Source organism: Scardinius erythrophthalmus, assembly GCF_964197995.2.
Source record: "Scardinius erythrophthalmus genome assembly, chromosome: 4".
Classification (NCBI taxonomy): Eukaryota; Metazoa; Chordata; class Actinopteri; order Cypriniformes; family Leuciscidae; genus Scardinius; species Scardinius erythrophthalmus.
In genome coordinates, this window is record NC_138224.1 from 42366110 (window position 1) to 42377574 (window position 11465).

Sequence of the window (11465 nt, forward strand, 5' to 3'; positions counted from 1 at the left end):
AATTGCTGTGTGTGTGGAAGATACATTCCCTTTGCTGTGCACTCTCCCTGTGCTACGCTGGTCTACTGTCAATCGTGAGAGTTCTGTGTCATTGATCTGTTCTAACAGTGTGGATGTTGAAGAATTATCATCTGGGATTTGAATTAACCCCTCTGTTTGGGCTAATAGGAGAGGAGATGCCCTGTTGAAATGTTCGCGGTCAGTCTCAGTAGAAGTCCCGTGCAGCCTGTCGACTTCGAGTCTGCCGTATCTTGGTAGCCCATCTGTGTTGGGAGGAGTGACTGTTCTTCGTCACGAACATGAGGCTGGCATGCTCTGTCTGAAATATCCATTCTGTCTCAGTCGAAGCCCCGTTCAGCCCGCTGACTTTGAGTCTGCTGTATTCCTGCAACGCAGCCGTATTGTGAGAAGTGTTCGCTCCCTTCTATGCATATGAACTGTATACCTTGTGTGAAGCATCCTTCTGTCCGTTTCAGTAGAAGCCCCGTGCAGCCTATCGACTTCGAGTCTGTTGCATCCTTGTAGTCCACCTGTGCTGGGAGAAGGGACTGTACCTCCGCCACGAACGTAAGGCTGGCACACTCTGTCTGAAATATCCATTCTGTTGTGCCCGAAGAAGCCCTGTTCAGCCAGTCGACTTCGAGTTTGCTGTATTCCTGCGATTCAGCTGTATTGTGAGAAGTGTTCGTTTCCTGCCACGCATATGAACTGTATACTTGTTTGAAGCATCCATTCTGTCTGTTCAGTAGGAGCCCTGTACAGCTTGTCGACGTCGAGTCTGCTGTATCCCTGTAGTCCCCTCTGCCGTGAACGTAAGGCTGGCCCGCTCTGTCTGGAATATTGTGGCAGGAGGTGTGAATTTTAATAGGTATTGCGAACCTACAAATACACTTCCAGATACATATACACGCACACACATACATAGAAGTCCAAAGAAGCGCAAAGGACGGAAAGGACGCAAGAATACCCATTTATGGGAAACAGCAGTGTCATCAAAAACCCCCTCAGAGACTATAGATGGTTGATGTTGCAAGACCCTATCATGAGACTGAGTTCCTCTGGAAAAAACCCAAGAAACTGTATTAGAACAATGTACCTCAGTTCCGTATAAATATGACTGCATTTTTGACTGTTAGTTGCTGCATTTTTGATTCTGATGTCGATTGCATCACTAGAGAGAAATCAGATCTCTTCTAGTTTAATCCTAGCTGAATTTATTTTGGTTTAATTTGCTCTGCTGTATTTTTGTAACTTGAAAACACCTCGGATGAGAGCAAGTTCATATTTACTCCAATTGCTTGAACTGCTTCAAGGTATTTAGCCTTTGTAATATTCACTCATACAGGACTGCCCTGTTGAGCTTGAATAAGCTGAAGTTTTATAACCTGTAACATTTTCTTTTGATTTGCTACAAGTTTTAATTTTTGTATAACCAGTGTTTTAATCTTTTGTATAAATAAAATTTTATTTCTAAAAGACAATCACTGTTAAGTTTTTACTTCAGCTATTACAAACAGTTCTATAAAGCAAGAGTCAGAGCAATTTATTAATCCTTTTATAAACAAAGAAAACAAGGATTCCAAGAGCGATTCTGCTGGATGGTAAGCATGAATTTTATTCATATGTCTAGTAAATGTTGATTATTATTGTTTCCTGGGAGTGTAGGGACTATACCTAGATTTACTGGTATAAATTATAACAAGCTAAGGAGGGAGTGATACTTATTCTGACCTGACAGCAAAAGACCACCTTGACACATTGATACTTGGGGTTAATCAGGAAAGTGGGAGTAATACCAGATCTCACCACAATATCCACCTCATCTATGCCAGAAGAAGTCCTGTTCAGCCTGTCGACTTGAGTCTGCTGTATTCCTGCAACTCATCTGTATCGTGAGAAGTGTTCGTCCCCTTCCAACTCATGTGAACTGTATGCTTGCTTTGAAGTATTCCTTCTGTCTGTCTCAGTAGAAGCCCTGTGCAGCCTGTCGACTTCGAGTCTACTGTATCCCTATAGTCACCTGTGCTGAGAGAAGTGGCTGTCCTTCACGAACGTGAGGTTGGTACACTCTGTCTGGAGTATCCATCTGCTCCAGTTTCTGTGCCTGTGAAGAGAGGGAGGTTGGAATTATTCGCTTACCCCAGGGAGATTCTCTCGCCACCCCATCATCAGACTGTGAATCTGCCGTATACGTACCTGACCGACGTCCATCTGCTCCAGATCTCGTACCTGTGGAGGAAGGAAGGTTGGAATCACTTACTTACCCAAGGAAGACTCCCCAGCCGCCCCACCATAAGACCGTGTACCTGCTGCATACGTACTCGACTGATATCCATCTGCCTCAAATCTTGCACCTGTGAAAGAAGGAAGGAAGGTTGGAAGTATTTACTTACCAGAAGAGACTTACCGGACCGCTCGCCTGTTCACTGCATCCCCACCTGTGAAAGACCTACCTGACCACTTACCTGTTCGCTGTCCCATCCACTACAGGGCCCGCACTGAGGAAGAGAGCGGGAGAGACCCCGGCTGTTGCACCGTTCACCTTCGATCCCTGAGGGCAAGAAGGAAGAAGATTTTAGATTAGGATTTTCAAATTGCTTTTACTTCTAAATAAAATTTGTTGAATTTATTCTCTGTCTCCGACTCCTCCCTCTGACACGCTCCTCGAGGTGGTCCTGGTTCAGGGGTGGGCGCAGTCTGGCTTGGCCCATCCCGACCTGTGACACATCCATAGTATTGCAACGTCCGTTATTGTTGATGGCTTGTTCGAGATGCATCGGAGCGGCGAGGGCCGATCAGCTGCGGGAGTGTTGTGCTTTTAGATCGCTATCGCAGTGCTTTGATGTCATGCGGCGATCGATCTGCGAGAAGCCGATGCATCTCGAACAAGCCTGGCGTGTTTGTTCGGCGCTACCGCACTAGCGGTTGCTGGGCAACATGAGACGGAAGGACTCTCTCGGCCGTCCATGCCTCCAAATGAGAGTTTTACAACAGAGTCAGGGTGAGTTAAAGTCCAATACCTCTGATACACAACACAGAAAGTGAAAGCAGGTAATCAAATAATATTATGTTGAATGTAACAAATATATACTTTTAATATTGAATGATTAGTCAGAGGTTAATGTAGTAAAAACAGAGGACTAAATACAAATATTCTGATAGAAAGAAATAAAGTAGGATGCTATTAAGAGGAAAACGATAAAAATGAAAAAAAAAACTGCCTACAGAAATTTTACTTACAGAGATATAAAGTTAACCAGTCTAAAATGGGAACCCATTTACTGAGGGTTTAAGTAGAAAAGTGACTAAAACTTTAGAAGTAATAGTGTCATTAAAAACAAAAATTAGTTTCTGAAGCGAGACTTAGGCACCGTAAGAAGTTAAGAACTTCAAAAGACAAGAGAGGGTTAATATTGGTAAAGAGAAGTTTCAAAGTCCAGAAGAAGAGATGGAAAAAGACACTGGGACTTTGAATATGCTAGTCTGACTTTTAACCCAAAATTCAATGAATAGTTTATAAGCTGAAATATTAGACTTAAATCATGTCAGGTCATACTGCAAACATAAGTAAACAGGTAGGAGTTAAGAATGACATTACCATATAGTGCCTATGCTGACAGGAGGTTAAAGCATTAGAAAATGTATATAGGTGAGCCGAGATTTTGCTACAAGACAAACGTGTATCTGTCTTGGATATAAAGACAAATATAATGATAGATTACTGAGAGAAATAGGTCACAAAAATTAAAAGATAGTAATAACTAAATAATATTAATAATACGAAGTAATAAATCAATATGTAAATTAAATAAGTGGGCAAACAAACAAACATGAATAGAATATTTCATATTTTATAGGCTACTTTAGTCTTGAACAAAATTATAAATAATGTCTACAGCAGAGAAAATGATAAATACTTCAGTAACTTAGAACAGGGCTTGGTACGCTGATAAAGGTTCAAAAATGGAGATGTGACCGAGACTGAACTATAACGGGTTTTCTACAGGGAAACTTTGCTACTCTAAGGTAAGAAAATATAATTTATTTAAAATTATGGAATTAAGGGCTAGCAGCAAGAAATTAATTCATTTATTAAAATAACAAGATAAGGCAAAGCAAGTTTATTTACATAGCACATTTCTTACGTAATGGTAATTCAAAGTTCTTTACATAGAATAAAATAAAATAAAGGAAATAAGAATAAATATTACAGTTTAGAAAAATAATAATAATTAAATAAAATACTGTACAAACAGTCGGACGAACAGATAAGCAAGAAGGATGAGCTATAATTAGTAAAAAGTGAATTATAACTATACATGAAGTATGGATTTTTATACAGAAATTTATACAAAAACTTGTATTGTAAACTTCTTAGATTAGGAGAGCTGTTAAAAATATAGTAAATTCAAAGAGTTTTATTAAATGGAATGTTTAAGTTAGCGACAAGATACAATGTTTTGGACTGGAGGAAAAAGTCTGATAGATGTTTTATTAACATCTGAGAAACTAAGAATAACAGATTGAAAATCGATCTAATAAATACGTTTAGATAAGAGAGGTCTATACCAATTGAAGAAGTTGTGAAAGAAGGAAAAGCTGTTTTTATGTATATATATATATATATATATATATTTATATATATATATATATATTTATTTATTTATTTTTAATACTATTATACTAATGGCAGAAGGTTTTAAAGGAGTGAAATGCCTATCATTCCAGCTGCTCAAGATAGCTAAGGAAACACCCTGGACAGTGAAATTTAGATTTATTAATTTAATTGAGGACTCAATAAAGCAAAAACTGTTTAAAAGCTTATATACTTAGATTTAATAAGTATATATACAAAAGATTATTAATGTTTAACAAATTTGAGTTTAAGAGTTTTAGATTTTGGAATCTGAAGTGGTTTGTTTATACGCATAAAATACATGGCTTAATGAGTTACATTAAAGCATGTTATTGCTAGCAAATGATGAAGCATATTTACATATTAGAAAAAAATATAATTGATTAAACTAAACAGGAATAAGCTGAAATGTTAGTGCAATTAAAGCAGCCATGTGAAAGACGTTGAGTTCTATAGAGAAAAACAAAAAAATGTGTTGTAGTTTGTGCCGAATGTGTGAATATAAAACCAGCTTTACCCAAGTATTAATAATACATTTATTTTATATAGCACCTTTAAAAGTTGCTTTCTCAAAGCGCTTTACAGGCAAACACAAGAGTGAAAACTACACATTTTAAATACAAATATAAACAAATAAAATGGAAAATCAAGTAAATCTTAAAATAAAATGTTTTAAGAAGAGATTTAAGTCACTAAAGTGTTGCTTCACTGTTGCTGTATTGTCAGTAACTTTACCCTAAGTATCTAGTGCAATTATAACTAGACTAATGAGATAAAAACATTAGGAAATTTGAATATTGATGCTGATACAATATGATATCAATTAATAAAATAAAATAAAAATAAAAACATACCTTGCTTCTGAGAAAAAGTTTAGCAGTTCTGTGCAAAAGATATTCCAAGTTGGAATTTTTGACCGAGGTCAAAAGATATGCTTCATTTGACAAACAACTACAGTTAGAGAGCCTCAAATGTGGAAACATTGCAGTGAGGAAGAAAAATAAAATAAAAGCAAAACATTATAATAAAAGGATGATTGATATCTTATGTTGTAACAATAAAAAGTCATAAAAAAGGAAAGAGGTTTCTTAAAAAAGTACAATTGTTTGTAAAACTATATGCACTGAAGATTTCAGTTTGAAGTCCGAAAGAGAAGCATGTTAGGGGGAGTGACTTTTCTCCTGGTACAGCCTAGCACGCAGAGCTCACGGGAGTAGCTCAAGGTCGCTCAACAGCATTTTTGCCAGACAAACCCAGCAATACATGGAGAAACAGGGTTTGAATTAAACTGTTTTGAAAAACGGGAAAATAGACCGCCAGGTACACTAACTGATTTAGCTCTAAAGCTTTAAAAAATGTTGGGGGGACTTAACCTCTTATATAGATTAAGCCTTTGTCTGGCTGGACTAAAAGGTTCAGACAATTTTAAAGAAAACACAGTGATATGATATTAATACAGCTGATAAGCTAGCTTGACTTAAAGAAAAGTAGAGAAACGGAAACAGAATATATAATATATAATAGATATTGGACCAAATTTAACACCTTAGTGCAGTGCTTCTCAAATAGTGGGTGCGCGAGACCCCGGGGAACATGCTTTTTCAGGAAGTGTTTTTTTTTTTTGCACTGAACAAGAGCACACAACACAGAGCATGAGATATGAAGTGCAGATAACAAACCCTTAAGAGACACCATGGAAAAATATTTAACAGGGATGAAAAGAAAGGCGGAGAGAGACGGAGATAATGAGACAAACGTAAGTCTCCCGAAAGCTAAGACGAGGAAATATGACGAAGTGTATGTTGCGCTTGGCTTCACTGTGACTACGGTGGGAGACGAAGTAAGACCGGTATGTTTACTGTGTCTAAAAATGTTGGCAGCGGACAGCATGAAGCAAAATAAATAAAGGCATCACTTAAAGACATTACACCCCAATCACGCTGATAAACCGCTTGAGTTTTTTCAGCGAAAACGTGCTGAATATTGCCAACAATCGTCTTGCTTTGTGAGTGTTACTTCAGTCCTGACTTCCTCATTTTGATAAAAAAAAAATAAAAAAATCAGCACAAATTGTTTTATTCATTTTTGTTTTATAGATCAAAGTGTTTTATATATTGTGCTCCTGAGTTAATGTTGCTGATCGATTTGAATTTATTAATATTTATTGATTATATTTAATTTTATTTTTCAGTATCAAATGGTCAAAAAATGTTTACACTTTAAATAAGGATTGATTTATTTTTTTTTTTTCAGGCAAATTGATGCACTTTAAGTATTTTATGTTACAGACTAAAAAACAATGTTAATAAATTTATTCTTTGTTGTAAGTTGATCTATATTTCTTTCTTTTTTTGTTTTCTTTAATGTTAATAAGGATACAATGTTATGCAGAGGTGTACTTATAACAATTTTATAGACAAATTATACTATTTACAGTCGCGGCAGAGAGTTGGGGGGCGCGAAATGTTTACTTCATCCTAGGGGGGGCATAACAGAAAATAATTGAGAAGCACTGCCTTAGTGAGAATTTAATCTTTGAAGTTTTGACTGATCACAAGAAACATATTCCTACATTGAGACAGACATTATAATATTATTATTGTTTATGTTAAAGATATAATACTATTGCATGTGTTAAAGATATGCAACAATTATAATGGAGTAATTTAAAAGTCAAATATAGATGTTAAATATAGTGAACAAGAAATAAGATATTAAAATAATTAAGTGGGTTACATATTATAGTAGTTCATGGATTTTTAGGGAGTTCTAGCGTCTGGCGTTGCATGAGTGCACTCCCAATGCTGGGTCGCACAAGGAAAGGAATTTGTTGTTAACCCCAATGCCACACAGATATGTGGATGATCCACTGTGATGACCCCTATAACGGGAGTAGCCGGAAGAAACATAGAGAGAAAAAGTGGATGGATCGTAGGAATGAATTTAGGCCCCGTTTACACGATGGGAAAACGCAGATATTTCCCTGCGTTTTGGCCTGTCATTTACACGAAAACGCCGTTTTTATCCCAGAAAACGATTATTTCTAAAAACTCCGGCCAAAGTGGAGATTTCTGAAAACGGCGGTTATGTGTTGCCGTGTCAACTGTGAGAAACGGGGTTTTAGGTTCTCAAACGTCACATTATGCGCCAGAAAATGCTTACGTCATGTGAGCGCCCTATGTTTAGAGTTTGTTTGGCTACTATTTGATCATGGATGCTGTTAAAGTGGTACTCATTTTTACTTTTGTGCAAACGCTTTTGGCCTGTTTGCATTTGCTTCGCTGTCTGTCCACACGAACGAACCTCGCGCCATGTCTGTTGTTTTGAAAGGAACAGGAAGTCGCTCGTGCTATTCGTTGTTGTCGATTTTGAGGATTCTGATTGGCTTGCATGGCTTTATCCTTCTCCCTACACTGCCACCCATTGTATTTATGCGGGTTGATGTAAACGACAACTTTTTTTGAAAACGATGTTGTGTGCACGATGTTATTTTTGAAAATGGAGGGGGAGAAATATTTGTTTCTCTAAATACCCGGCTATGTGTAAATGTGGCCTCAGAAAAAAAAAAAAAAATAATGATAATAATCATGATAAAATAATAATGTACATAACAAAAGTAAATGTATAATTTACTACAGTGGAAGTAGTGACTGCTTTAGACTGAGCAAATAGTTTTAGGATATTTAGAACAAAGACAAGGTTTGAATATTGATTAACTGAAATGAGTTCTAATATAAATATTAAGATATGCAGCAGAGTGATCAAAATGCAAGAACAGCTGTTAATAGCCTACTAATAAAAGTTGCAGGCAAGATGTGATAAATGAAATTAATATTTTTCATTTTACAGCTATTTAACAAACTGAAAATCAAAAGTACTGCATACAAAGTGACTGTAAGAAATGTCTGAATAAGCTTACTGTACATGGAGATTAGACATTTACAGATGTAAAAATAATAATAAAAGTGAGGATAGTTTACTAAGAAATTTGGAGTTATTAGAACATTTCCTCTGATTTAAGAGGAATTTGATCCTTGCTAAAAAAAACAAGGTGACAAATGAAATTGAAATTAACAATAAAAGTATGATTTAGATAAAGAAAAGCTTCTTAAGTTAGAGATAACTAGAGAGGTATTAACAGGACTGAGGTTAATTTAACGATGAATTGAAAAAGAAGATTGTCAACAAACAATGAAAGAACCTAGTGTGTTGTTGTCTGCCAGGAATGTAGGATGAGTTATCCTCAAAGTAATAATGAATGACCCAGTGACTATCGGCGAGCACATGGATGCATAGGACTGTTAATGTAACAGGGTTGCAGTGGACTAAATGCGATGAATGTTTGAAAGACATTAACCAAAGTAATTTGCTGGTATATATGGTAGGCAATAGGCATAGAATTTGGGGCATGGACCTTTGGTGATTTAACCATTTAAGGCAAAATTATGGAACAAAGGTGTACGAAGAAATCAGACTTGGAAACAGCTGGGTATTTCTAGCGTCGTAAATATGGTCATAATGTATTGAAATAAATACAAATGACGTGCAAGGCAAGTGGCTGCTGGTTTTGTCACAGGAGACTTGGGAGAACACTAGAGAGCCTAAAATCTTGCTTTGAAGAAGGAAATATTCCAACCAAAGTGAGAAATGGTTAATGGAAACAATTGCTAAAAGCTATTTACAATATAGCGTAAGAATTGATCACAATAAAAAATCTCCCAAAAAGGGGGAATGTGATTAAATGAATAATATATATAATTTAAAAAAAAAGAAAAAAAGTGATTGAAAGGCAAATACATGATTGGAAGGCAGAGCTGATCCTGTGTGCCAGTGAACTTCTGGAAGGGGGAGAGCCTGCTAGCAGAGGTTCACTCAGCACGACAGGCTGGTCTTCAAGGAAAAAGGGAACAGGACCACCAGCAAAGCACCTCGATTGCCTGTGCCAAGAGAAAGAGCTGGCACAAGATTAACAAAACAGTAAAATATTAAAAGTTTTTGATGTGGGTAGAATGATACTTTGGAATTTACTTATCAAAAACAATTAAAGTAAATAGTCCAAAAAGAGGAAGAATAATGCTGAAATATAGAAAAATCCTGCTAATATAAATCAATTGCTGTGGGTAAATGATAATTATTGATTGTTTAAATTATTATGAATGTAGCAGCAATTTGGCATTTTGTTGATTTTATTGTAGCCTAACCGTACAAGCGATTTAAGTGAACTAAAGTTTTTGGGAGCAAAATAAAGCAGGAAGTTGTGCTATAAAGCTAATGTGGAAAATCTACAAGTATAAAATATAGAAAGTGGGAAAAACATATTTAATAGTACATAAAGGAAGAACGTTTGAATAGTGCACTATGAGACTACTGAAATTATGGGATTCTCATATCTGCATAATCTTGCCTGATGAATCCACTGTATAAAGCACTAGAATATAGGTGAAGTAAATTAGGGTCAAAAATTGGAGAAAAAAACCAATGATATTAGTATTACAAACAGAAAGAACAAGATGTTTTAAAGTGAGTGTCCTGATAGAAATATTTAATAGGAAGGTAAACAAAGATTATTCACTGTAAGGTGAATCTACCCTAAAGGAACATTACAGGAAATTAAAAGATTTTGTCGATAAGAGAGAAAATTATACATTTGGTTAGAACTGAAATATTTGGGGAAAATGGAAAGACATCAGTAAACACTGCAACAGTATAGTCAGTCTTAGCAAAGTTTAAGAAGAACATTCATGGACAAATTAAATATGAATTGTGTAAGAATGTTATTTAGAAAATGGCATAGAAGCAAATCCTAAAAGTCTTAATACAGTTATGGAGACTTATTAGGTGATAATGAAACTAATATTTTGAAAACTATTAAATAATATGAAGAATGTTGAAGAATATTCTAGCATTGGCTAGAAGGAAAAATAACCACGAGATAATGGTAATATAAGATAAAATAATACATGGATAGGAGGCTAATACCTCCTACTTGTAGTAAGAGTGAGAAATGAAAAATGATATAAAACATGGGTTATTTTTAAACATCATCCTAAATATCATGATAGAATTAAAAATTAAAATAGACAGTATTTCTTTTTAGAAAAAAAAAAAATGTGTGCACGTACTTGGCAGCAGAAACAAAGCAACATGACATCATGACTTTGCGTAAACATACACGCCACTTTCAAGTCAAGTGGTGTTATCTATACGCATTTTGCGCTATCCGCGTGTATGTTCACGCCGTCATCTTCCGCGTGTATGTTTACGCCGTTAAATGTCCAAACGAAACGGAGCAAAATGTATATCTACATCTGGGGAGCGATATTTTTTTTCCTAGGATGGTAGGGGAAGACTCATAAATGGTATTAACCCCAGTGAGGACTATTGTGAAGTGGGTGTTTGATATTGTAAACACGAATGAACTTATGATAAAATGTAATAATTTTGTCATCTATAATGCCAAGTATTTATGTTTTTTACTGACTGATAAAAACATGTTGATTTAAGAAAACAAAATATATTGCTGTAAATGAATAAATAATATTCTAATTGAATTATGTGGAAATGTATTATACTATAGTAACAAACAAATCTGGGGTTAGAAAAGATTATACCTTTTAGATTTAACTAAGGAGATGTTTAGGGGGAGAACTCCTGATAAGACGATTTAATTATTGGGTTCATTTTTGTGGATTTAAAATGTGTGTGATGCCACCAAACGCTGATGTAACAAAGTGTGAACCTTATAATGGGGATGTAAAGATAATTTATAGTAAGAAATTACTGAAAATAATGTTGTTGTTTTTGCTTTTGAAATATTTTGAAATCTTTA